The following is a 27,674-nucleotide window of genomic DNA, read 5'->3' on the forward strand; positions in this document are numbered from 1 at the left end:
ACTGGGAATCGAACCTGCGACCCTTTGGTTCGCAGCCCGCGCTCAATCCACTGAGCTACGCCAGCCAGGGCTTGCATATGTAACCTTACACATACATACATATACTATACTTATATATGCTATTGCTTATGTATTAAATATACTTGTGTATTATATATAGTAATAAATAAGCATATGTGAACTTATACATACATATATACACTAATACATGCTATTGCTTTTGTATTATTAAATATATATACTTGTGCTGTATATATAATAATAAATAAGCATATGCAATCAAATATCTTGTTGGTGTTATTTTTAACAAGCTGTTATCAGTAAGATCAATACAAAATAAGAAAATAAAAAGTTTTTATTTACCTTCATTCATTCCTTCCGTGCGTGACGCTCTTGCTTTCTTGACCTACGTCGGAATGTCTGGCTGCGGGCGGACTCGCGCGCTGGACCCGGACCCGGACCCGGACAATGGAGCTGGACCCGGATGATGGCAGGCCCCTCATCTCCTCCCCCGCCCTCGGACTGTTCGCCGCCGCGCTCACCGTTCCCACGGCGGGAGTCCTTGTCGAGGGGGCGGCCTGGAGAGAGCCGCGGGTGGTTGAGACGCTCTGCACGGCCCCGTGACGGGATCCGGTTCAGGCCTCCAGAGAAACCGTCCAGATGCCGGCGGGCGGGTGTGCAGCGCGGCTCCTCCGGTGGCGCCTAAGACAATCCTCTCAGGAAGTCCCCTCGCTTCTCGAACGCCACCGACCAACGCCGAGGGGCCGGCCTCGGTCCCTCCCCTGCCCGCCGTGCGCGGCGCCACGTGCGGGTTTCACCCCGGAAGCTCCCGCAGTTCCAAACCGACCCCTTCTCTCCGAAGACCTTCTCACAAATACTTCTTGCAAGGTAAGTCTACTGGCAACACGTTTCCTCTGGTTTTTGTTTGAAAAAAGTATACGTTTTTTTTACTTTTGCACGATAACTTCTCGGAATATGGAATACTAGGTTGGCTCTTTTCGTTCTTTCTTTTTCTTCCTCCCCATCTCAACACTTTTAATATTTCCCTCCGTCTTTCCTTGCCTGGCTTCTGAGCAGAAGTTGCATGGAAGTTTAAACCTCGTTCCTGAACGGGTTGAAGTGTTTTCCACCCTCGGGCTTCTTTCAAGATGTTTTCTTCAGTTTCGTTTTTCCGTTGTTTTGCGTACGATATGCCTGTACACAAGTCCAAAAGGCACTGGCGTAAAAAGGAGGAACGGTATCCCCGGGACAGTGTTCACATCGGGCGGACCAAGAAACCGACCTTGTGCTTCGCGAAGAAACCGCGGCGTTTGTCCTGTCAGAAAAGTTCCCGCCTAGGAGCCTGACTAGACTGGATTTATGCAAATCACGTACCGAAGTTCACTCGGATTGGTTCAAATTGTGCTGTCCTGATTGGTCAGTGTTATGCATCCTGATTGGTCATTAAGGAGCAGTTCTGATTGGACAGGGCAGGGCTCAGTCTCTAAGTGGAAAGGGAAAGATTTAGGTACCGTGAAGGAGCGGAGAATGCGCAGTAAGCTGACAGTTCAGGCGAAGATTGTTCCCGGTGCACAGAGTACGTAAGAAGCCCCTGTCCGCAGATGGCTGCTACACTCTCATACATTTTGGGCTTTGGGTGGACCATGATAAATTCGGCAGATAAGTTCCTTTTGGGGGTTCACCTCAAATGAATTTGTCTTCGCAGGGTCCACATGGCGAAGTGTGGATTTTTCCCTGTTTTTATTTCGCCTGTTCTCTGAACTTCCTGGGTCTGTGGTTTGGTGACATTAATTTGGGAAAACTCTCAGTCATTATTTCTTTGAGTATTTCTTTTGCTCTCCCTTCTCCTCTGGGTATTCCCGTTACTTGCATATCATACCTTTTGTAGTTGTCCCATAGTTCTTGGATATTCTTGTCCTATTTTTCTTTCAGCCTGTTTTCCTCTTTGCTTTTTCAGTTTTGCGAGTTTCTATTGATATATCCTCAAGCTCAGGGGTTTCCCGCCCCGCCCCCCCCACACCAACTATGCCCAGTGTACTAAGTACTAATCAGCCCTTCAAAGGCATTCTTCATTTCTATTACAGTGTTTTTAATTTCTAGTATTTCTTTTTGATTCTTTCTTAAAATTTCCATCTCTGCTTACATTATTCAGCTGTTCTTGCATGTTACCTACTTTTTCCACTAGGGGAGGTTGCATATGCATCGCAATTGTTTTAACTTCACAATGTGATCATTTCCACACCTTGCCATAAATGAGTGTGGTTCTGTCTCTTCAAACTGTACTTTTGCCTTTTAATATTATGCCTTCTAATTTTGTTGTTGTGGAAAGCTGGACATGATGTACTGAGTAAAAGAAACTGCAGTGAAGAGGCTTTTAAAGATGTGGTGGTGAGGTGTGGGGGGAGGAGACCTGTTCTGCTGCCCTATGGTTAGTGAGCCTGTGATCCTTGGCTACGAACTTCACCAGTGCCTCTCAGTCCCTTCCCCCTGATGTGGGACAGGATGACTGGAAGGGGCTGGAGTTCCCCCTGCCACCCCACTTTCCCGTTATTGGTTAGGCTATGACAAAATCCTTGTAAGTTATTTTGCTTTGACAAAATAGTGTATCTTGAGGTAAGGCTTTGTAAGAAAGAGTAGAATGCTCTGGCATATTTCAAAATGGCCACATTTTCTTCTCCACTTTCTGGAAGCATCAGGATATTTTTCTTGTCGTCTTCCCTCTGAGCACTTGGCTGAGCCTCTGAAGAAAAAAGTTACAAAAGTATGGGGGTCCCCTGATAACTGGGTCCTCCTGGAATTTTTATCTCACAGACTTGTGTACACTGAGCCTCCAGCAAGTCGTCAATCACAGTTCAGGTTTTCCTGGTCTGGCGCTGGTTCCTGTGGAAGTTTCCACTCTTGGGATTCTGCTCTGGTAAGTGGTGATTCTCTGTATTTGCCTGTCTCTTTCTCTGATTTTGGGAGTAGTGGTCTGCCCTGTGACCTCACTTTTCATGTGGATCAAAGAAGACCTGTTGGTTTTTCAGGGTTTTTTTTTTTTCAGCTGGAATTCTCAAACACTAAAGGTGGGACTGTAAGTTTTGGCAGTGGCCACTAAAACAAAAGATGCACTTACCCTGTGACCTAGCAATTCCACTCCTAGTTACACACTCTAGAGAAAAGAATGCATATGTCCATTAACTATTCACAGTGGCTTTATTTTAACAGCTAAAAACTGGAAGCAATAAGAATTTACCTCTACTTCCAGGGAAGAGATAAATAAATTTTGCTGTATTCAGACAATGAAGTGCTATACAGCAATAAAAATAGAATTAACTATTGATTTGTATAAAAGTATGAATGAATCTCATAGACATTATTTTGAATAAAAGGAACCATACACAAAAGAACACATACTATATGATTCCATTTATATATAGTCCAAGAACAAGCATGATACTAAAAGATGTGAGTGTAGTGGTTGCATCTGGGAGGGGAGGGCTTATGGCCTGGGAAAGAGCATAAAGAAACCTCTGGATGACAGAACTGTTCTACACATTAATCTGGATGGTGGCTGTACTAAGGTACACTGACCAAGCAGACACTAGATGCTGTGTATCCTGTGCACACTTGGCAGATAAGAGAGACATGCTTACATTTTAGTGAGGAAGACAGACATTAGTTAACTAACTTCGGTGACATTTGCTGGGTGTGTTGGTAGAGGAAATAGTGGTGGCTTTAGGTACATGGAACAGAGAGAACTCAGTTATTGTGGGGATGAGGGGGGACTTCCTGGAGAAAGAGATGGGACAACTGAGAACCATTAGGCATTGGGGAGGGATAGGAAGATTGGCAGGAAGAGAACATTCTAGGAGGCATGGGGAACAATGTATACAAAGGCCTGAAGGTGAGAGAATGAGGCATGTGCATGTAGTTAAACGTTTGGAGTACAGGGGACAAGATGGTGATGGAGAGGTGAGGCTGGGGGGTTCAGCAGGGGCCTGCTCTTTGGCGATTAAATGAGATGTGCTAGACTTTTGGCTTTTCTGAGGGCATTGAGAAGCAAATGCATAGTCTTAGGTAGGAAAGAGTTAAGATCACACTGACATTTTAAGAAAATGAGTCTAGAGGCTGAGTAGTTGAAGGACTTGAGGTGATCCAGGTGAGAGGCGATGGAACCGGAAGTAGGGGGGGGACAGAAGAGAGGGCCAGCCGTGTGCTGGCTGTAGAGAGAACGTGGAGGTGGAAACGAAGACCTTGTGATGGTTGGGTTGTGCTGGGTGGGGAAGAAGGAAGAGTCTCTCAGGACCTGGTTCCGTTTCAGCACTATTGAAAAGGAATGTAGTTCCATACCCTGGAGGAGGCCAGGAACCTGAGGCACGTTGTTTGATTTCACCTCTGAATTTAGTGCCGCTTCATTGCTTCTCACTGTCTCCTAGGAGGAGCCTTGTTCCTAAAAGGACCCTTTCGGTTGAATTTGCTGGCCACTTTTGTGGGTGGTTTGTGGGTGGAGGTGGGGGCAGGGGATTAGAAGGTTGGACAGGTGGAGGAATTCCGTTAATGCATTAAGACCTCCACACCTTCCTCCTCTCCTCTACTCCACAAGTAGGTTATTTTCAGTTCCCGTATCGGGTAACAAGGACAGAGCAATTTAATTACTTCTGTGATGGAAGATACTTTGGGGATGGGGGCCATCAGAGGATTCTCCTTCCCGGGAATGTGAGTTCTGTCTTCTGACATGTCCTAGTTTGGAGGTGGTGAATGCAGTCCCCTCGCCCTAGGTGAGGTGACTGCCATAATCAAGTTGTGTAGGGAAATTCTTGAAACTTGAAGGATAAGAGGTCTAACATTCACTGGTCTGCAAATGCAAAGCCTGGGACCCCGGCGGGTCCCTTTCCCACCAAGCTGTCCCAAACACTCCACCTGGAATCAGAAGGGCATTTAGAAGCAAAGAACCGGCTGCAGCGAATTTCTTGAGTGCCCAGGCCGGGAAGGAAGCGGGTTAGGATTTGATCCCGAAGAACAGAAGCCTCAGGAGCCTCCCGCCCTCTGTGCTCGGCGTGGCGGGGGCGCGCTGCCGCGCTGCGCCAGGCGGGGCGGGCGGCGGGCAGCAGCGGTGTGGGCGCAGTGTTGCAGGTGTGTGACACCCGCGGTCTCCTGCCTCTGCCGGGATCGCCAGGGAAGACGCTGCTCTGCCCGCACTTGGTGGCCGCCGTCCGAGGATTTTTGTCCGCGGATTTCCCATCTAGGTAGGGGATGGTGCAGCTCGCTCGAGTGCGTGCAGACCTGCGGGGGCGCGGAGTAGGGGCTCCCAGTCTCGCCTGCCGGGGCTGAAACATACCCGCGGGCACCTCTGAATGTTGGTAGTACATGGCAAAAAAAAAGACGGGAGAATCTTGCAAAAGCAAGGACTTGCCCTCCGCCCGGGGCTGCGCGCTTCTCTGAAGGTGGCGTCCCCAAGGGCTGTTTCAAACACCCTGTTTGAACTGTTAGCTCCATATATATAGTTTTGCAACTTAGTCGACTGGTATTTTTAACTCCGCTTCCCTAAGCCACCGCTTTTAGTTTCTATTCTATGCTCATGAGATGAAATTTGTTGTTGCTGTTGGTTTGTTCTTAAAGAACAGATGAAAAACGTCGTAACACCCTGTGGCTCTGGGTTGGGGTTTGTGAGTGTGCATTTCTTCTGTGTGTGGAGGCGCCCTCCGCGGGAGTGGGAGCGGTTTCTTACGGACACAGAGGATTTGTCTGTAGATGGATTTCAGCGCAAGGAAAAGAACGTGATTTGTTCTGCAGGGATAGGCGAGCAAATGCATTTAGCCAGGGAGGAGCGGAGCACTGCTGTTTGTTCCGCAGACGGGTATTAGATATCTCTGCTGTCCAGGGTTCAGTGGGCTGCTGAGACACGATCCTGTAACCAGAAATCACAGATGCAAACTAGCTCTGTTTACAGGTAACTTACCTGCGTCTTGGGCTCTGATGGGGTGGGGTGGAGCACTGGGGAATGCCTGCTAGGTTTTTGTTTTTTAAAAAAGCCTGTTGGGAGGTAAATGTGGGTGGCTTTGAGGTTGAGGGAGTGGCAGGGGAGGGATGAGAGGTGTGTGTGCATGAGGGAGAATTGGGCATTGTCTCCAGTTCAGGGGTTCTTCTAGTCTGCAGTGGTTTCTTCTATGTTTCTGCTTCCTGCCCTTTTTGGAAGAGGTGACTTGTCCCGTTTGCTCCAGCTGATGCAGCAGATAACAATACAGGCTCATTTTGCATCTTTCTTGAGTCAGCAAATACTTACTGGGCACCTGGTATGTGTTAGAGGCTGACGAATCCTTAGGGGTGCAGAGGTGAAAAGAACACAGTCCAGACTCCCAGCAGCTCACACCTGGTGGGGGAAAAACACCTGTAATAAGGAAGTGTGATAAGTTCAGTAATGCAGGTGTGAAAAGAGAGTGGTGTGAGCAGAGAGGAAGTAGGAATTCATTGTGGCGGTGATTATTTTAGAAGTGAAGCCGTCATCGAAGAGACGTGGCATGGATTTCAGTAAGGGCTGGGTCCCTCCCTTGTCCCTTGTCTGTGAGTGACCCCCATCATCCTCCCATTCCTCCAACATCACTGCCACCGGGTGGGCAGAGCTTTACAGGTCACAACAGGTCTGTCATTTATAGTGTATGACGAGACCCCAGGAGGCACAGACACAGGCTGACACCAAAGGAGGAATACATCCTATGCCAGACAGGGATTCTGGAATATTCTGAGGAAGTCTCAGAGCAGATGAACTTCTGCTTTTCCCTCCTCAGGTTCCTGACCTGTCTGCCTGACCCAGCCCAGTTCAGAAGGAAAGCTCTGACCTGATCTCGAAGTGGGTGGAATAACAGAAAACTAAAGCTGTCAGTACTGATCTTTTCTGGGAGATGAAAATCCAGTGTCATGCGTGTTTGCCATAGAAGTGTATCACATGCATTTTGTCACAGAACCATCAAGGTATTTGGGAAGCAGCCTGGCCCACCGCAAGGAGTGTGGGCTTTGATGATTAGACAGACTTAGATGAGTGTCTTGGACAAGTTACTTAGCATCTCTTTAAGCTTTGGTTTCCTGATCTATAAGATAGAGCTAGCAATAAAGGTGTTATAATAATGACACAGATGTTATTTAAAATATTTGTTCATTGTGAGATGATTGTCATATATAAATTGCTTGGCACAAGTAGGTGTTTAAGAAATGGCAGTTCACTCGTTGACTACCTAATGCGTGTTAGGTACTGCCCTGTGAGGGGGGAATACAGAATTGAATTAATAAAGCCCCTCAAAGAGCTTAACTTGTGTGCATGTGTAAGATAATGGACAAATAAGTAAGTAATTAGATAGTGTATCAGCCGATGATGCATTATAATGGAGAGAAATAAAGTAAGGTAAAAGGAATTGGGAGTACTGCCAGAGAGCAGGGTAAGGATTGTTATTTTTTAATGCAGCTTGGTCAGGGAAGGCTTTGCTGATAAGTGACATTTGACCGGACCCCTGGGGAAGTGAGAGAGTGAGCCAGGCAGGTGTCTGAGGAAGAGCATTCTGGGCATTTTGAACCTTCATGGCATGTTTGTTTCCTTTCCCCCACGATGAAAGAAAGGGTCAGTTTATTGAATAGTCTTGCAGATATTTTCCTTTTCTGCAGATAATAGTCCTGCAGAAAAAGGAGTAGTTACTACTCCTTTTTCTTTGAGAACAATAGCAGTTTCTATGGTTATGGAAAGGGGTTGGAATCAACTGGAAGTGTACAGACCTTTGGTGTACCACGGGATGCATTTATATAAATAATATGATGGATTTATTTGAGGCTTCTATGTTGCAGGCTTGATATGGAGGTCAGTTCACCGCTCTGCCCCTTTGAGACTTTGCTCCTCCAAACAGCATGGTGTTGGGATTTGAGAGCTGCATCCCACAGGACAGATCCTGCATCCTTGGTGCAGTGGGGCTGGCTACTGCAGTGCTTCATGGACAGAAATAGGGCTGTGTGCTTGAGAACTTTGTCAGAGTTTCTGTGAAATAGCATGTGGTGAAGCTGGGTCACGGTCAGGGTAGCTGGCTGGTTGTTGTCCCCTTAGTCACCTCAGAAGATAACATTTACCTCTGTGACTTTCCCCCATCCAAGGTTTGGCTTTTAGTCTTGCTGCCTCAGAAACTTGATCTGTCTCTGGGTCACATGACGGTGACCTTGCTCACCTACATGCCAGTCTACTGATTTGCAATGGCTGAGACATTGTGTGGCATGGCTGGTGTGCCCTCTTCCTACAGATTTCCCTTTATGAGAACTGAACCACAGGGAGAAGGTTTGGTTGATGGACATGTACTGAGAGGAGAGAGCTTAGATGCCTACTCTAAGAATTGATCACACACACTGGGGATGATCTTGCTAATGGGACTATGGAGTGAACCACCCCAAAACTTAGGGGCTTAAGGCAACAACCATTTTTTATTTTCTCATGTGTCTGGGTTGCACTTGGTTGATCTCACCTGGGTTTGCTCATGTGATTTTGGTCTGTTATGGTGTGGCTGAGGGCTGGCTGTTTTAAGATGGCCTCAGCTGGGATGACTTGACTCTGTTCCATGTGGCCTCTCATCCTCCACAAGGAGAGCCCAGCATGTTCACATGGAAGGTCAGGAGTCCAAGAGAGAGTAGACACTTACATGGCCTCTTGAGGCCTGAACTTGTAATGGGCACACTATTACTTCATCCTTACCTACTGACATAAGTAAATCATAAGGCCAGCTCAGAGTGAAGAAGTAGGGAGTAGACCCCACTTCTTTTTCTTTTTTTAAAGATTTTATTTATTTATTTTTAGAGAGGGAAGGAAGGGAGATAGAGAGAGAGAAACATCAAAGTGTGGTTGCTGGGGGTCATGTCCTGCAACTCAGGCATGTACCCTGACTGGGAATTGAACCTGCGACACTTTGGTTCGCAGCCCGCACTCAATCCACTGAGCTAGGCCAGCCAGGGCTTAGACCCCACTTCTTGATGAGAGGAGCTACATAGTCACATTACAAAGAACATGGATCCAGGGAAGGGAAGAACTGGGGATATTTTTGCAATCTCTCTACCATAGGGATGTTAATATTTAAAGTCCCCTTGGCTAAGGCTCCTGTTTTTTTGGGTTCTGCTTGAACAGGCAGTGCCTGCACTTCTTTTTCTTTTCTCTGTTTCCATGGCTGACCTACTTTAGACATATATATGTTTAGATAGTCATTCGTTCACCAAATATTTATTGAGTGTTCTCAACGTGCCAGGCATGCTAAAGGCAGGGATACAGCAGTAAAAACATAACATGATCTATCCCTGTGAAGCATTCTTGTTAGTTGGGGGAGAAAAATAATATGTGAGTAAACAAGTAAATGTGTAATATCAGGTGATGAAAGATTGTCAAGGAGAGAAAGGAAGACGGGGAGTGTCTGGTTGAGAGGGAGTAGGGAAGTAGGATAGAGTCGGGGATGGGCATTTTATATAATGCATATCCGGGGGAAAGACACTTCCAGGCAGAGGAAGTAAGTGCAAAGGCTCTGAGGCAGCAAAGTACCGGCATGTTCTGAGAACAGCAAGAAGCCTCATGTAGAGGCAACTGAGAGAGGAGGAGCATGATATAAGGTGAGATCAGACAATCAGCAGGGAGCTAGGTAATACAGAGGCTGGTAGGGCCTTGTATAGATTTTGACTTTTATTCTTATTGAGACAGGAAGCCATTGGAGAATTCTGAACACAGGCTGTCATTACTTGATTTATGTTTTATAGTGATCACTTGAGTTTTAGAACTTAGAATAGACTCTAGGGGGTCAAGGGTGAATACAGGGAGATCAATCATGAAGCTACTGCAGTACTCCAGGTGAGAGCTGATGGCAGCTTGGACCAGGGTCAATAGTGGCTGAGACGGTGAGAAGTGGCCAAATTCTGGATATATTTGATGATAGAGAAGATAGGACTTGCTGATGGGTTAGATTTAGGGTATAAGAGAAAGAAAGGAGTCAAGGAATACTTTACATATTTTGACCTGAGCAACTGAAATGCGTTGCCCTTTACTGAGATGGAGAAGGAAGAGTTACAGGGTTCCAATAGGGCACCCAGTCTGTATGTGTGAGTTCAGGTTTGAAGCCACAGTCCCATGAAGGAGATATACATTTGAGTATCATCAGAATGATATTTATTTGTTGCTTCACTAGGGTGCCCAGAATATTGCCTGGTGCATAGTATGTGCTTAATGAATTTTTTAAAGATTTTATTTATTTATTTTTAGAGAGGGAAGGGAGGTAGAAAGAGAGAGAGAGAGAAACATCAATGTGAGGTTGCTGGGGGCCATTGCCTGCAACCCAGGCATGTACCCTAACTAGGAATCGAACCTGCGACACTTTGGTTCGCAGCCCGCGCTCAATCCACTGAGCTACACCAGCCAGGGCCATGAATTTTTTATTGACTGAGTGAATGGAACCATTTAATCATTGGAGGGGACTGCAAATCTTTGCTTCTGTGGATATTACAATGTAACTCCCTGAAGTTATTCCCCTTCTTTCCAAGGTCTCTTGGGAACCTTATTGTGGATCTCATGGTCTAAAAACAGACTTTAAATGTGAAGGCTCCAATCACTTATATCTTACAGAAAGCAATGTGTGGTGACAAGACAGAGAAATGAGTGGAAGCCAAAAAAATAGCTCATACTTTTAAAAAAGGAGACAAAATCCTCTGGAGAGAGGTGGCTGAAATTCAGGGGTGTGATGTTCTTGGTTTATTATTGTACTGCTCTTAATTTAAGACTGAGCAAAAGCAAGGAAGGATCTTGAAAAAAGGAGACTTTTATTTAAATTGGTTTTATGCAAAGTAGAAGAGTATCATCCCTCAGCTTGCCTGAAAAAAGTCCCATATCTACAGTATCTGGCATAATGTGTTCCCTTTTATGAAAGGAGAGAGGTAGGCAATATAGCCTTATAGGAAGAGGGGAGGGCTGGCATGACTTCAGTCTCAGACTTGACGTGTTGTTCATTTCCTCTCCGTGGTGTGGCTGAATACGGTGAGTGAGAGTTTTGTTTGCAATGATATTGGCAGAGGGCAGTTGCAAGTAGCCTCCTCTGTGTGGGGGCAATAGTGGAAAAATGTAATTGAAGCCCAGAAGGAAGTATGAGAGAGATGGCCAATTGGCCTCCATTTTTCTGTGTGGGTACTAGGCCTACCATGTGGGGCATAGGGTGGAGTAGTGGGTTTGATTTCAGGGAGAACTAGGTTTGAACTCAAACTTCATTACTTCATTGATGTATAAGATGAGTAAGTTTTTTAATATCTCAGAGCCTTGGTTTCCTCAGTTGTAAGGTGATGGTCATGATGATGATGATAATGATGATGAAGATGATTATGATGGTGGTAGTAATAATACTCAAGTACTCTTCAGTTCCCTTCATGCTCCTGGACTTGGAAATATGTTAGTCTAAATGTTAATTAAGGGATCAACATACTTACTGAGGGACTTAAAGATTCTGTGTGAAGAAAGAATTGAGCAACTGCCATTTAATGTCACCAGTGCTGTTGAGGTGATTTGCATGGGGCCCATGATGTTCAAAATGACACAAGTGGATGATAATCAGCCCTCAATTCTCTGCAATAAGCCAACCCCACTAGCTCAGCCCTGCAATGTCCCATGGTTTGTTGGAATTCTATGTGAAGATTTCTGAGTCAATCTGCCCCATGGTGTCTTCTGTTGCAAAAGTCTGCTGTCCTCCCTGTTCTAGGAACATAGCAGGCACATGATAGATATTGGCTCCATGGATGAACAAATGCCCTTATGATGGCTCTATTGCTGAAGCCTCTTCCTAGTTATTCCTCACTGGCCTGGATAAGAAATGAGAGTTTAAGTGACAGTGATAAGCTAAGTCTTCAGCACAGTAGGTACTCAGCAGCTAACAGTTTCTGTTCCCACCTCCTTTCCATGCCTTTGCTGTCATTCTGGCCTCCTCTAGATCAAAGAGCATCCACCCAACTTACCCTTGGAGCTTTCAAATACCTCAGTAGCAAAGGTTAAATCCCCCTTGCTGTCCTGACTGTTGATTATAGCTCACTCAACAGTGTTTTCTGCTCTAGCAATGAAGAGCTACACTGTGGATTCCTTCCTTCAACTCACCACGCAGAAGCCTGTGGTCCTGGTTTCCTGTGTCTTATAACTCTTCCTATTTCCTATAACTCCTGCTCCACCCACTTCCTGTTCCTTTCAGTAGTTAGCACTTGCTTCTGTCCTGAGCGGCAGTGGAGACAGTGGCAGGCATTATTAACTTTTTTTCCCAGAAGGCAATCGAAAATTCTCCCCTAAGCAGTTACTGTGTAATGTCTCAGAAATGGAGTTGACCTGAACTTCTTTTAGAAGCAAGATCAACATAGGCCACATCCTTTCTCTCATTTCCATTTTATAGATGGGAAGCCTGGGGCCCAGAGAAATCATGGATAAAAGTACCCTAGGAGAAATCAATGCATACCCTCATTTCTTGTGCTTCCAGCTTTTCATAGATGCAAGAGAAGATAACTTTGCCAGACCTCTGGGCCTCCTTGAATCACAGATATCTGGGTCTGGAAGTTGGCTGTTCAAGCTGGGAGCTGCCTGTGTCGACTCCAGATGATACATATGTTGGCAGAAGTCCTGGGTTCTAAAACTCACCTAAGCAGGGATAGTACAAGTTTTCAAGGTCTTTCCATGACAGGAACCTGCAAATGAGTATTGCTAAGGAGAAGGAACAGAACATGTCCCTGGGTAAATGCGCCATCCATCATCATTCCCGAGTGTGCGGGTTTTGTTTGCATAATTACTTCATGGACAGGTTCCTTTTCAGGTCCAGAACAAATTCAAGGCAATGGAAGGACTTATTTGAAATGTAGGGGATCTTAGTGTTTCAGAGCTGAAAGGACCTTGTAAAGCAGGAATCTAAATTCTTTACTAAGCAAAGGAGGGAGCTGAACCTAGAGAAGGAAACAACATAGTTAAGGCCCTGCAGTACGTTAATGATAGAGAGAGGATCAGAGCTCAAATCAGGGCTGCAGCAATGTCAGGTTGTCTCAGGGTAGAGGTCAAGAGAGAACAGGAAATCAGGGCCTGGGTCCTCTTTCTTATTATGCTTAGAAATCCACAACTCATTTTCACAGGCATGTGAGGGCCCTGCCAGGCCCCTCAACAGCTTCCTCTGAAAAGTCCCGTAGGGTTTCCCCTGCTGGCTCCCAAAGCCTAGGCCCTACCTAGGTAGGTTGCTTTTGTTTAGCCTGTGGCCCCTGCTCTCCTGCCATGCACAGAATCGGACTGTGGCCTCTCTCCTGATCCTGGGTGCAGCAGATGGCACCGAGGAATGGGGCCCAGCTGGCATGCAGGCAGCTTTGGAGGGTGGAAATGGCCTTGTGGGACGGCCCACTCTGGGCAGAGTGCTGGGCCTAGGGGTGGGCTGGAGGGGTGGTGGCAATGTCAGGAACTCCTAACCTTGGCCTTGAAGGGTGCAAGGGACTCAGTCCCACCCTTGCCCTGATGATAATATGGGGTGAATGCATTCCATCTGTAGTCATTGAAAGGTCCATGGATTAAAGTGTAAACACTTATTTTTTTTTTACAAGCAAAGCATTAAAATTAAATTTTAAGGAAAGGGAAGCTATAGGAAAGCAATGTAAAGGCAGTGACTTAAAAATTAAAGTAATAGAAGATAAACTCAAGAGGAACATAGAAGAGATGATTAGAAAGGGTTAGAAGCAATGTGGAAATGGTGGGGTGCTGAGCTATGTTCTCCTCTCACTCCCCATGATGGGTGACTGGTTTTTTTTTTCTTCTTTGGGTGGTGCTTGCCAGTCTCTGGCAGAGGAGCTGTGCTGGTCTCTAGTTCTCACATCACAGGATTGGTGGCCTCCGGTTTTCACAGTGGCCTTAGTTTCCTCATCTGTAAAATGGCTATAATAATATCTACTTTCTGTAGATCTTATTATGGGTTTGTTGAGGGGCATTTATTGAAGAGATAATGGTTGTCTAGTGCTTAGAAGGGTACGTGGTACTCGAAGGTGCTTTTCCACTGGACTGAAACTCCCTGAGAGCTGGGACCGTGTCGTCTTGTCTACCACTGCAGCTCTGATGTCTAACACAGTCCCTGGCCCACAGTAGGTTCTCCATGGTTAGTTATTTACCAAACTTGGAGTACCCTAAAGATACCTGCATATTTCAAAAGAGAAGCCCTGGATTGGAGAACAGAGAAAGGTGGAGGGATGCGGAGAGGGTTTAGCACCTTGACTTTGGGTGCTGGTGAGTTCATTGATCAGCTCACCAAAAGAGTTACAGAACAAAAAATTTGCAAAAGAAGGTAGGGGTGCTTCACGTTTCTAATATTGTGCTTGGGATTGCTCTATATTTGGATGATGACTCTCGTCTGAGGGTTAATCCTCTTTGTCCGAGTCATCTAGCCAGGGGATTAAGTGCTTTAAACTCCAAGCCTCACTGGCTCTGGCAGTGTGAGCTTTGTGTTGCCAAGGCCCAGGGCTTCCAGGGGTCAATTTCTATTGATTCAACACACAAGGCTCCTTTGTCCCTGTTTACTCCCAGCCCCTTAATACTGTGGAGGGGAGGTCACTTATTTCCTGTGGCAGATGTGTGATCAGAACCTTTGTTTCCAGCTTGGAGTTCTTCCCTCTGCTCTTTGCTAGTCTCCAGTGAAGGGTTCAGGGAGAGAAGTTGGACTGAAAAAGCAAAACTGTGACCCAGTGGGAGTGTTCCAGGACTGATGATAATTCCACGAGTGTTCTGGGGAAAGTCTGCAGTCTGTCTGTGAAAAGTCCAGCCTGCTCCCTTGCTAACAGATAGGCTGTTTAGAAACATCCCCAGAGGGGCTGAATCCCCCAACCATTTTCTGGATTTGGGTGCTCAGCTCAAGATTCACATTCTCGAATGGGGGAAATCGGTGTGGCCCAGCTGGGGTCACATACCCCTGCCTGAGACCACCCCCACTCTGAGTCCTACATGCAGTGAGGGAAGAGGGGTTCCTCCACGGAAAATGGGGGACTTGTTAGTAAAAGAAGGAGACATGCTTGCTGGGTGGGAAAAGCCCACAGAGTTCACCCCACATACTGAGCTGGCTTTCCTTGCTGAAGCAAAGATTACAAAGCGTTAGCTTTCTTGGTGAGTGTCAATGACTTTTTAAGTCTGGCTGTCTCTCCATCTTTCCTTCATTTTTTAAAGGCTTCCAGTTTGCATAACCCTGTCCTTGCTTGCCCTAACCTTGTATTTTAAGAATTAAAACGTGCACAATTCAAGGATTGAGTTCCCACTCCCCTTAAATCCCTTTTACATTGATTTATTCAACAAATATTTATTCACTGCCCACTGTGCTAGGCATTGGAGTTAGTGGTAAGTAAAGAAGACCTGGTCCTTGCCCTCAGAATTGCAAGCTTGTGTATAACTTGGACACCTGTAAGCCCCATTGCTGCCCATTACGGGTACCAACTTCAGTTAAAAAAAAACAGTGTGTTGTTGAATTACATTGATGAGTTTGTTCTGCCAAAGAACATGACTTCGCATTCTCCCTGTGCACAGAACATCTTGGAAGCTGAAGAGTAAAACATCTTGGGACTAAACTGCCTGCTACTCTGTTCTCTCGAAACTGGGAGCACGTGGGTGGCTTCCATTTGCCGGCTGTGAATGAGAACTGGCACCCTCGGCTGCTCTGTTTTGTGTGGTGTGTTTGAACACCGGACAGCATATTGCTTTGCTATTATCAGGTTATTTGTATAATCCCAGCAGCTGGCAATTGTGAAATAATATAATATTCAAAAGAAACATCCAGAGATATTTGCTTAGAGAGAATGAAAATAGGCAGAGAATGATGTGTGCTGTGCAAGGCTGTGCAGAATGTCAGATGAGTGCACTTCACAAAGGCAGGCTTGTTCCTTGGGTAGAATTCCCCATGGAGCATCCCCTCCTCAAAGTTCAGAGAGGGGTCATGCATTCTGGAAGGGAAGCTTGTCTCCTTTTTCTGACAGAGCTGGAAAAATGGCCTCAGCTCTTGGGATGTGGCCAAGCTTGTGTTGGTAGGGAGCTCATAAGCATCATTGTGGCTTTGTGCTCAAGGTCAACACCAGAGTACAGACTCAGAAGAACACAGAGCTACACCTTTCTCTCCTTACGTTTTATGTTCCATGATGGTTAGACTGTAGGCTGTGGAGTCAGATTATTGGAGTAGAAGCTTATACTAAATGTGCTCAAATGCTCTGTGCCTCATTTTCTTTATCTGTAAAACAAAGGTAATATTAATAGTGTTCTATATCATACAATTGCTAAGATAAATAAATAGAGATAATGTAGTGCTCAGCAAAATGTTGGGAGTCTAGCAAGTATATTAGTTAGCTATTACTGCATAATACTAATGCTGCATAACAGACAGCCCCAGACATCTCAGTGGCTCCACAACGGGCATTATTTATCTCACTCATGAGTTTTACAGTCAACTGGAGATATTCTTCTTCATGCTGTAAGTCAGGTTCTCTCCACGTGTCTCTTGTCCAGCTACTAGGCTGCTACTAGGGACATGTTCCTCTCACAGTAAATGACAAGAAGCCATGGAGGATGCTAAACTGTACTCACACATTTAAAGCCTCTATGTACATTATGCTTACTAACATTCATTGCCCAAGTTCAATCACATGGCCAAACCCAACATCAGTGAGGTGGGAAGTATATTCTCACAATGGGAAAGATTTCAGTGTTGCATGGCTAGGAATGTGGATTATAGTTGTATTATATAAGGGGAGAAGAATTGGAAATGATAATTCAATCTGTCAAAGCAACTTAACTATGTAACAGGGTGGGACTTTTCTCTTGTCTGAGAATGAACATTCAGAGTGTAAATCTGAAAACCAGAAGGCTTAGGCACTCTGTTTTTCAAAGCGAGCCACAAAGAACAGGGGTCCCTCATGAATTTGCAAGAGGTAACAACACTGGCCTTGGAACCCTCAACTCAAGCTCCCAGGTCTGTATAAGCATACAGATGGAAAGGGAAATGAGAATCTTTGGAATCTGGGCCTACAGGAAGCACTTGCTTGGGGTGAAAGACTTTTCACTCCCCACAAAGTCAAATGAAGGGACTATCAGAGCCTCCCTCATGCAGATTGGGGATGTTCGAAGGGAGGGGCATGGTGGAGTCTTGTACCTGGTTGTTTGCTGACCTGCAAGCCAGCAGATACTCCCCTCCCCTGTGATACTAGTGGAACGGACTGGACTATGGAAGGGAGCTGTTTGGAGGGCTTGACACGTACCCTGGAGTTTTGGAATATGAAGACGTAAAACCTGGTGCCTGCTCTGGTCTGGAAATTTTGGCAGGCAAGGAGAGGCTTAATGGAGCATTCTGCACCATCAGGGAAAGAAGGACAGTAGTACAGTGCCAAGGGAAGAACATTTCTTTTTGTTCCATTCATTGAGAGCTTAGGAAAGTGCAGAAGGCTCCCTAAGAGGAAGCATAAAGCATAGGGAAGAAACAGGAGCCCAGGGCTGTTCAAGCAGTAGCAGGATCATGACAGGAGGCCATCTACCTGAAGAAATGGCTGGATGCATGGACAGCTGGTGGGTCTGGAGGAGTCCCTCTCTGAGAGGTTCCTTAGTTAGCACTGGAGGGGACCAAAGTGGGCCTGAACACGGCTCCAGAAAACTGCATATGCAGAAGCCACCAGCTTCAGAGGGGCCAGTCTAAACCAGAGCAATTCCAGGGAGGGACATCATCATCAGCATCATCATCTGTAGCAGCATCATTGTTGTTGTTACACTTCACACACATTCCAGGTTGAATAAACAAAATTCATCTACTTCTTTCCTCTACTTCTGGCTCTTCTCATAGCTCCTTTGTTCCTCCCTTCAGCTCTATTTGGTGGCCTCACAAATTTTATGTACTGGGCTATGAGCTCTCTCTGCAGGACGCCAGGCCTGGGGGCGTGGGTATGCTGGCTGATCCCCTTGGGGCTCCAGCTTTTACTTCTAATCCTCAGCTTCTGTCTGGCCAGCAGCAGATGGAATCCTCTGCAGGATGCTCGGCCAACTTGCTCCACTTTTTAGACTAAGGCGGGGTCCAGAATACATACATAAAATGCTGGCACAGAGGAAAGTGTTGCAAGGAGCAAAGGGTTGGCATTTCTAAGGGAATGAGCTTTTCCCAGTGGTAAGAGCTATCTTTGAAAAGATACATCTTTTTCCAATTTGACAGTCCCTCTGCTTTCAGGAAGGGATTAAATGGCTAAAGTGGGTGAGGAAAGAAGGTGAGCAGTGCCTAAGGTACCCTGTCATTTGAGATGCGAGTACAGAGCTACGGCAAGCAATTCACTGCAATTCACTTGTTCTCATGGTTCCATCTGGGCCACTTGGTGACCTGCCTGAATTTAGCAAGTGACAAATTTCCCTCCTGGCTCTGGCTGTTATAAACTAATACAATACACAAATTATGACTTATTCTAAGCCTTGGATTTGCAAGGGAATTTGAAATTACCCAAATTTATTGGTGCAATTAGTGAATATTTAAAACCGAAACACTAGGGAGAGGGCCGGGAAATTAAATTTCTCGAAGAAACTGCCAGTGCTCGTAATAGGCAGCAAAGGGTTGAAAGCCAGTGACAGAGCAAACCTTCAACCTTCATGTTCGTTCCTAGTGTTTTATTTGCCTTCTAGAGTTGCCCATAATTCTTGGGTGGAATCTCTTTCTACCTGTGTCCTTCATGCCTATTATATTCTTTCATAATTTCACTGTTTTATTTATTTATTTTTTATGCTTGCTGAAGGTGGAGTCAGCAGCTGGGCGAACCACATGGAGCACCCACTTACTAGAAGGGAAGAGAGAGGCGTTGGCTTAAAAATGGAAGCAAACGAGAGCAGGACAGGAGCTCGTTTGCACCACGTGGGTCCCCATTCCAATAGGGGGATCCGTTCCTCTATGCCACTCCCTTCTCTTCTGCACCCACCTCAAGAAAGCAACTATTTATATGAATCCTATTTTAAACGCAACGCTTGCCCATTGATTCCAGGAGTCTGACTACACAGACTTTGTACCCGGTATCTGCTCTACAGTCTCTGTTTGGCAAACGCCCACTGTGTCAGGTCCTAGAAGCATATTTCACGAGTCTATTTCCCGTTAGGCTGGGGATGCTGTGGATGCAGGTGAGACAAGAAGAGAGCCTGATTTAGAGTACGTGTTTACCAAATATGTCCTTTCTCCTTCTGTTAAGACTTAAGTTCATGGCGCTCACAGATGGGATCCCCAGGCATCCTCCTGGGGAATCACGTGGGAACTCAGGGCTCCCTGGGGTTAATTTCCCCTTCAGAATCCTTTTGAACTGCTAGCTTTCTCCTGCTGGGCTGAGGCTGCTCCGTCCTTTTGGCTTGTGAGCCTCTGGGGCATCAGTCGCCTGCGTGCTCATGCCAGCCCACTTGCTGCAGAGCCGGCGCCTCCAGTCCTGGCTCCCTCTCCGTCCTTTCTGCTGCTTTTCTGGTTGCTTGTTTTGTCTCTCTGAGTCATTTCACAAAATTGGATGTCCCAGTTAAGATACTTAGCATCTGGGGCTCATCGTCTCCAACCTTTTGTCTGTTCTTCATCCTGTCCTTCCCAACAGATGATTTGAAGTCAGAGCCTGACAGTGTGGGAGGGCCATAAAACCAGAGAACCTGCGCTTGTTTGCCAGGAATAACCAAGAAAGCCCAGGGCTACACAGTGTTCACTGATGGGCCCCCCGTGCACACTGTGCTATTTGGGGGCACCACTGGGAGTGGTTTGCATTTGTCAAATGCCAGTTACTTGCCTACCATTTTCTAAGGAGGGGACCTTGTTTGCTCTTTCCAACAAATTCCTGCAAGGTAGAACGTGTTATCCCCACCTTGCAGAGAAGCTACGTCACTCATCTGAAGTCTCATGGTCAGTGTGTGGCTGTGATCCTTCGGTCTCCTTGCCCAGTGCTATTTTCTCTCTCCTCTGAAGGTCTCCAGAGATGAGCAAGGAGAGAGTAATTGGGAACAGGCTGGATTGGCCGGGAACAAGCAGTCTCCAGGGGAAATGGTTTTGACCTCTGAGCGCACTTGCTCTCTGTCCCCTGCAAGTCTGTAAGTTACCCCTTTACCTAGAAATCACCTGGGCCTTGGAAGGACTGTTGCCCCATGTGGGGCCCAGAAGATGTGCACAGGGAAAATGGGGTGCATTGTATTGCTATGGATGCCACCCCTCGCAATGTGTTCATCTTTGCCAGTCCAGAGGGGATGCTGTAAATCCTTGGGAGATGATTTTGCCATGTAACCTTGTGCCCCTCCCTATGGGGAAATCATCCTGGGCCAACACCAGGGTGGGCACACTGTGTTTTGGCTTGCTGGTCCTGGTTTGCTATTCTTTTCTTACCACGTTCATTAACTTATCAAAATGTTATTTATTAACATTTAAATGAAACCTCCCAGTTTCAGGGCCCATCTGTTCTTGCTATTTATTCCCTCAGGGAAGTCACGAATCTGTCATTTGTGATTTTACAGTTTTTTGTATCTGCAGTGCCAATGGTGTTTCCTCTGCGAGGCTCTGATGCACGGCTGTGCATGCGGGCCTCTTGCGGGGACTGTGAAGCTAATGCACCCACTTCCTCAGGAAGCCAGAAACCCTCTCCCGAGTGCCAGGCACAGCGGCCAAGTCCTGGTGGGAAAACGTGTGCTCTTCCCTCACAAAACAGGCTTTTCAGGCCCACAGAAGGACAGGGGACCTCTTTTAAGTCGCATCCATCATGCGACAGCTTTCTGATGTTCAGAGATACAAAAAAATTATCTGTTCTTGAAAGGAGAGTATATTAGTTTTCTGGGGATGCCAAGCTATTAGGCAACTTAGACCACAGAAGTTTGTTCTCACATTTCTGGAGGCTGGAAGTCCAAGATCAGAGCGACACCAGGTTGATTTCCTCTGGGGCCTTTCTCCTTGGATTGTAGATGGCGGCCTATTGACCCTTCTTTACAAGGTCACCCCTCTGTGTGCGTACATCCCTGGTGTCTCTTTGTGTGTCCTCATCTCTTTCTATAAGGACATCAGTTAGATTGGGTTGGGGGCCTCCCTGAGAGCCTCGTGTACCCCAATCACCTGTTTAAAGGCTCTGTCTCCAAATGCAGTCACATTCTGAGGCCCTGGGGGTTAGAACTTCAATATATGAATTCTGAGGGGACACAAATCAGCCCGTAACGGAGAGGAAATGAGTGGGAATTTAAGCACTTGATGCATTTCCGTTCTGTGCCATGCACTATACTCACGGCTTCACATGCATTTGCTGATTTATTGAAACAGATCCTGCAGATCATCCATTGTGCAGTCAGTGAAAGGGGTGAGGGAGAAGCTGGATATTTAACGCCAGGCCATAAAGAGCAGAGTGGTAAAATAACACCACCTTAAAGAGAGAAAACGGCCCCAGGATACCACACTTGAATATAACTGGATTGAATATATTAATAATAATGATGATAATAATAATAACATTAGTTGACTACCTACTTTTGGCTGGGCCTGTGTTCTAAGTGCTTTAAATGTATTTTTTCAGTAGTCACAATTCTAAAGAAAGAGCACATCTAACACCCATAAGAGGTGCTGGTCAGCCAAGTATGCATAGAGAAAGGAACTTCTTTGAATACTGCGTTGCCAGTCCTTTCCAAAACCTGCTTGAGAGAGAGCATTGTAGCCAATAGACTCAGTTATGCCGGTTCCCTTGACAAGGCTGTGCCTGTAACCGGAAAAGACACCGGCATTCAGGCTGCCTGTCACTACCAAACCCAATAAGCAATGATTAACAATGATTAACAGCAATTGAATCTTTATGGGCACTTTATTCAGATGGCCGATGATCTGTGAAGATGGCAGGTTCACACCCTAACAGACCATCTTGTCTTTTCTTTCCAGGCCAGACCTTTTATAAGGGGCGGGGTCAGGAGGGATGGGTGGGGGGCAGTGGCGATAAACAAGGTGCAGTGAGGGCTTTGAGATTCAGAAGCTGCAACATTCCTGTCCTGGGCAGTTAGCTGTTCCTGGGGGCGGGTGGTTGTCTGTCTCTCCCTGGAACACACAGGCCTGGATGCCTCCAGTTGTCGCCAGGCAGTAATCCCCAGCAGTGCCCCAGGAGGTCGGCTGTTTTCCCAGGAGCCAGGAAGGGCCTTATCTGTAGTTTCTGAAACAAAAGCTTTAACATACACTTTACTTGCTAGACTTAATAACTTTTTACCCTAAGCTAAAATTTTCCAAGTCTTGAGTTCCCTATCATGCCCACGTGGGGCATGAGTGCTGCGGACTCTGGGCTGGAGCCCAGGAGCAGGGTGACTCATCTGCCTCTGCTTCCTCCAATAGGTGTTCATCAGCATCCTTCCGAGTGTGGGTGGGCTTCCTGTGCTGGTCTGCCTGTTGGGAGACGGGTGCTGGTCACTCCAAAATGGGGATTCTGTCTTACAGGTAGATTCCTCCTTGCAGATAAGCCAAGTGGCCTTCTGGTTGATAGTCAGCCTAGAAGAGTTAGGTAATGGAACCTGGTTGAGGGGGAGAGCTGGACCTTGGGCTTAGTTTGTTCCCTATGGCTGCTGCTAGTTACCACAACCTTAGTTCCTTAAGAGAACATGCATGTGTTATCTTACAGTTCTGGCGATCCGAGCTCAAATAAGACTCACTGGGCTAAAAATCAGGTGTCGGCAGGGCTGCACTCTGTCTGGAGGCCCTGGGAGGGAACCTGTTCTTCACCTTGTCCGGTTGGTTGAGGCCACCTGCATCCCTAGGCTTGCAGCCCTGTTCTCCATCTTCAAAACCAGCCGCTTAGCATTTTCCATTTCTCTCTGACTCTGACCCTCCCACCTTCTTCTTTTAGTTGTGAGGATCCTTACGATTACAGAGGGTCCACTCAGGTAACCCAGCGTAGTCTTCCCATCTCAAGATTCTTAACTTAGTCATGCCTGCAAGCCTTGTGAAATAACATAGTCACAGGTTCCAGGGATTAGGACATGGGCATCTTTGGGAGGCCGTTATTCAGCTGGCCACAGTAATCCTCCCTGAGGTAAGGCGTACACCTTTGGGAACACTTTGGGATGATGGTCAGTGGGCCACCTTAGTTACACTGAAGCTTAATGTTGGCTGCACACTTTAATTTTTTTGACCCTCACCTGAGGACATGCTTACTGATTCTTGAGAGAAGAGAAGGGAGGGAGAGAGATGGAGAGAGAAACTACAATCTGTTGCCTTTCATACATACTCAGACTGGTGACCAAACCCACAATCCAGCCATGTGCCCTGACTGGGAGTCCAACCTGCGATGTTTTGGTTCATGGGATGATGCTGCAACCCAGTGAGGCACACCAGCCAGGGCTGTACACTGTCATTTTTTAAGTTGATCTTCCTCAACGTGGTGAGGCAAGGAGGAGGGTGTTATTGCTCTGTGTGAAAAGCAAGGGAGCTCAGCATCACAAAGGCTGAGCAGTAGTTATCTGGGACTGGAGCATGTTCTGGCCAGCAGCCCTGACAGTTTCATTACGCCATGCTTCCTTTCCAATTGCTTTCTCTGCTGCGAAAGCTAACATTTCTTGGTCACTGGCGCCACTCTGAATTTGGTTTTATCATAAAACTTAATCAGCATATCAGGTTACAAACCACCTCAAGAAGGAAACATCTCTTATTTTATTACACTGTTCATTTATGAATGCATTCATTCATTCTTTTTATCACCTCTGGAGGGCCCTTTCTTTGATTAGTCTGTGGGAAATAGAGAGACGTTTAAGGCTTTGCTCTTGTTCTCAAGGAGTTTCCAGTCGAGCAGTTCATTCTGATCCTTTGTCCTCTAGGTCACATAGCATGGGCTTTGGAATCGAAACAGTTGGACTCTAATGCTAGATCCATCAATCACTAGCTGTGTGATGTTGGGTAAGTTGCTTAACCTCTCTGAGCTTGCCTCAGTTCCTCCTTCTATGCAATGGAATAATGACTGTGTGTACCCTGGAGTGTCCTTGTGAATGTCAATGTCCAGCTCTGAGCTAGACACGAGGTAGATGCTTGTGAGATATTCTCTACCCTTCCTTGCCCTGGGTGCTGGCTTTATCTTGAGAGAAAAGAGAAAAGTATAGACAGGATGGTGTGGGGAGTGTGGGAGGTGAATTTAAGCATTTCTGGGATGTTCTAACTAAGCAGCAGAGAGGCCAGGCTGGAAACAGATGCACTGCACCCTTGCTGTGGCCGTTGCCGAACAAGCTCATTAGGCCACGCCCGATGTTTGAGGCTGCAGGGAAGGCGTTCTGTTCTCCGGACCTGCATGCCCACAGCCCTGGCCAGCAGCTCTTACAGCATCCTCTGGCAGAAAGGCTCAGTAGGTGTTTAGAAAGCAGATTATCCACCTTGTCCTCCTTGTTTGTGGGGGAGGGGGAGAAGCTCTTTTTATGGAACAAATAGCTTCTTGGATGACAGAGAAAGGAAATACCCCAGAGGTGTAACAGACACAGCATAGGCCCAGGGACAGCCCATAAGGGTGTTTGATTGGGTAGGGAGCTGAGATGCCTTTGGGGAGTTGGGGTGGGTGGAAAGGAAGGAGCAGTGAGGCGTTTGGTCTAAGCATTCTGCTGGGCTCTGGCACGATGCGTTTATAAGCCAAGTTCAGATTTTTAACTCCTGCATATTGAGGCGCAGAAGTAGTCCCAGGGGTTTATCGGGATTTCTATGTTAACTCTGCCAACCTCAGCAGATTCAGGAGTAGTTCTTTGAGTTCTTCTTTTCCTCATTATAAGCCTTAAAATGACATTATTTTATGGACTGTAAGGAGTCTTGGGAGGAGGTAGTGAATAATGACATTTGGTGCTCTGCAGAGAAAATCATCCCCCAGGTATTCGAACATATTCCATGGGAAGAAAAGGAGCCCACACCTGTGAGCACTTATCTTTCTCAGGTTCCTCCCAAGGGCTCAAATCCAACCTGAGATTGGGGAGATACTGCCTTTCATTCTCTGGGGAAAAAATCGCATCACCAGCCCTGCTCTGTTATCTGGCAGGGATCCTCGGCTTCCTTCCAGGAGCTGTTTTCATCTTCTCCCACCAGTGAGTCATCCTCAGAGGCTGTTCTTCGAGAAGGTGGGATGGGAGAGCAGGAGGAGGTGTCAGAACACGAAAGCTGTTCTGTTCCTTCCCTGAAAACTAACTTTGCAGCTTCTAAGTGGTTATTTTTTGTTGTTGTTGTTGTTTTTTCTGCACAGAGTCAGAACCAGTGAGGGGACCAGGTAGTGAGTGACCCAGGGCCTGGAACCCCCACCTACCCATCACCTGATTGTTATGTGAGGTCCTTATATGGTCAGGTGTGAGTCTTTTGTTCTGCCGCTTTCAAACAGGGGCACAACCATCATAGTGGCAGTATATATGAGACCCTCGGGGTCAAGTCATTTCAGAAATATTTAACAGGCATGACATGTACAGCAATGAATATACTGAGGGTCTTAGGCCTTCAATACACAGAGTTATTGGCAAAATAAATATAGTAGTTCCTTCTTATCTGCAGGGGATACGTTCCAAGACCCCCAGTGGGTATCTAAAACTGGGTATGGTACCAAACCCTAAATATACTATGTTTTTTTCCTATATATACATACCTATGATCGAGTTTAATTTATAAATTAGGCACAGTAACAGATTAACAACAAAAGCTAATAGTAAAACAGAACAATTATGACCATATACTGTATTAAAATTATGTGAATGGCTTTGGGGCCATTACTAAGTAAAATAAGCGTTACTGGTCGACAAGGGTTAAATCTTCTTACTGGACTACTCCCTTAAAGTTAAGGGCCACTTGGACACAAGCACTGTGGCACCTTGACATTCAGTCTGGTCAGTGAGGTGGCTACCAGTGACTGACTGGTGAGGAGCGTCACAATGCAGGAGACAGAGGAGAGGCAGACGAGAAAAGTGCTCTGCATAGAGCCACTGTGGACGTAACCACTTCAAATGCAGGTGGGGGACAAGAAGGCTGTGAGGGAGCCTGTGCTATCGCTCACAATTTTCAGGTAGAGAAGCTGAGGGTCAGAAGAGTTAAGTGACTGGCCTACAGTGACACACAGAACAGGTGGTGATGGTGGAAACGGGCTCCTGTCAATAGGGAAGAAATAGGCATTTTCTCCCACGTCCCATGCATGCAGCACAGACTTGATTTTAGGGCTGATGAGCCATGAAAGGGCAGCATTTCTTCTTGAGTCAGATGTACCAGTGAGCACGGGGCTTTGACTCTAGAGGAAAGGCAGTAACATTGGACCACCACGCTCCTGTGCCACTGCACTTAGGCAATATGTGTGGGAACTTCTTCTCTCTACCCCCCACCCATTTTTTTCTCTTTTTTTTGAGGTTGCCTACTGAAATGCATGGGAATCGACAAATTCTTAAGATAGCCTGTTCTGGAGGGAGTGTTAAATTATTCAGACACAGTCAGGAACAGAATGTCTCCAGCAGTCTGAACTTCCTGCTTGAACCTGCAGATGGCAATCTGCCGAGCCCCTCGAGGGTCTGCAAAGGACGCCAGGGCAGGGGGCAGGAGGCAGGGCTTTCATCTACGGCCCAGCGGGCGAGCGCTTGCTGGCTGTTCTCTGCAGCGTGCAAATACACGCCCCACTGTTTTGAGTCCCGGGCTGCAGGGTCCCTGGGCAAGGCTTGACACCATGGCAACCAGATCCTGGCCAGAGGGTCTTCGGGTTCCTCTTCTCCACTTCTGTGTGGGTGTCCCTTATTCTCCCAGGTTTGTGTCCCACTGGAAGCTGGGATGGCTGCAGTGAGCTTCCCTGGGAATCACACCTGGGGGCTTTCTCTGAGCTCTGAAAGGTCCACATGTGCCTCGGGGCTTTTTGCAAAGTGAGGCACTTCTTAACACGAACTCCCCTCATGCCTCTCTGCCACGTTCTTTTTGTCACTCATCCTCCTCTCCTCTGGGAACATCTTTGCCTCCTCTGATGAGAACGGTGCTGCAAGAGGTCATTCAGGTTTGCTCTGATCCTAGACCCTTCCTGAAGAAATACCTGGAGGGTTGAACAGAGCATATCTGTTATTAAAGACAAAGGATAACCAATTATAATGTATGGAGCTCATCTGAGTCATGCTTTGAGCATCTTTGTGCAGTGGCCACGCTCGTCTTCCCTGCACATTCCAGTTTTAGTGTATGTGCTGCTGAAGTGAGCACAGCTTTTAGCATTTTGTGTAAAGATTTTCTATGCTAAAGGTCTGGTGATTCTCCCAGAGAAACAGAACAAAAATGTCACCTTCATATCAGGTGTGTACCTCTCCCGAGTTCTCTGAGTTCTCACACACTTCTGGCTGGAGCTGATCCCGAGGTAGCACTGGCTCGTTTATGCTGTTCCTGTCTGTTCTCTTGATCTCCTCCAACAAAAATCGGAGACCATGGCTGATGTTCATCTAGTCTTTCCCCCCTGAGCTTCCTGAATTAACCACACTAGGTTTGGGGCACACACCAGGTATTTCTGTGCCTCCAAACACCCTCTGCTGCCAAAGCGTGCATGCGCTTGTCCTAAACAAGTTTCTGACTTGCCTCGGTGACTGCTGGTCACCTCTGTATTAAGCACAATAGAATGGATCCCTCACTCATTATAGCCTTTGCTGGATGTTGACAAACATGAAGACATATGTCTCTCTGCTCTCTTAATGGCCATAGGCACCAAACAGAAGCCCATAGAGTCTT

At 46.6% G+C, this 27,674-nt stretch overlaps 1 protein-coding gene across 1 annotated transcript in view; it reads left to right on the top strand.

The window, feature by feature from the left end:
- The first annotated feature begins 5,724 nt into the window (after window positions 1-5,724).
- SV2B (synaptic vesicle glycoprotein 2B) overlaps window positions 5,725-27,674 on the top strand; it is a 90,569-nt gene continuing 68,619 nt past the window's right edge. The window contains exons 1-2 of the mRNA XM_045824993.1: window positions 5,725-5,932; window positions 23,801-23,879. The gene's annotated coding sequence lies outside the window, so the exon portion shown is untranslated. The remainder of the gene's footprint in view (window positions 5,933-23,800; window positions 23,880-27,674) is intronic.

Source organism: Phyllostomus hastatus, unplaced genomic scaffold (assembly GCF_019186645.2).
Source record: "Phyllostomus hastatus isolate PE091 unplaced genomic scaffold, TTU_PhHast_1.1 phas_scaffold_555, whole genome shotgun sequence".
In the NCBI taxonomy this organism is placed as follows: Eukaryota; Metazoa; Chordata; class Mammalia; order Chiroptera; family Phyllostomidae; genus Phyllostomus; species Phyllostomus hastatus.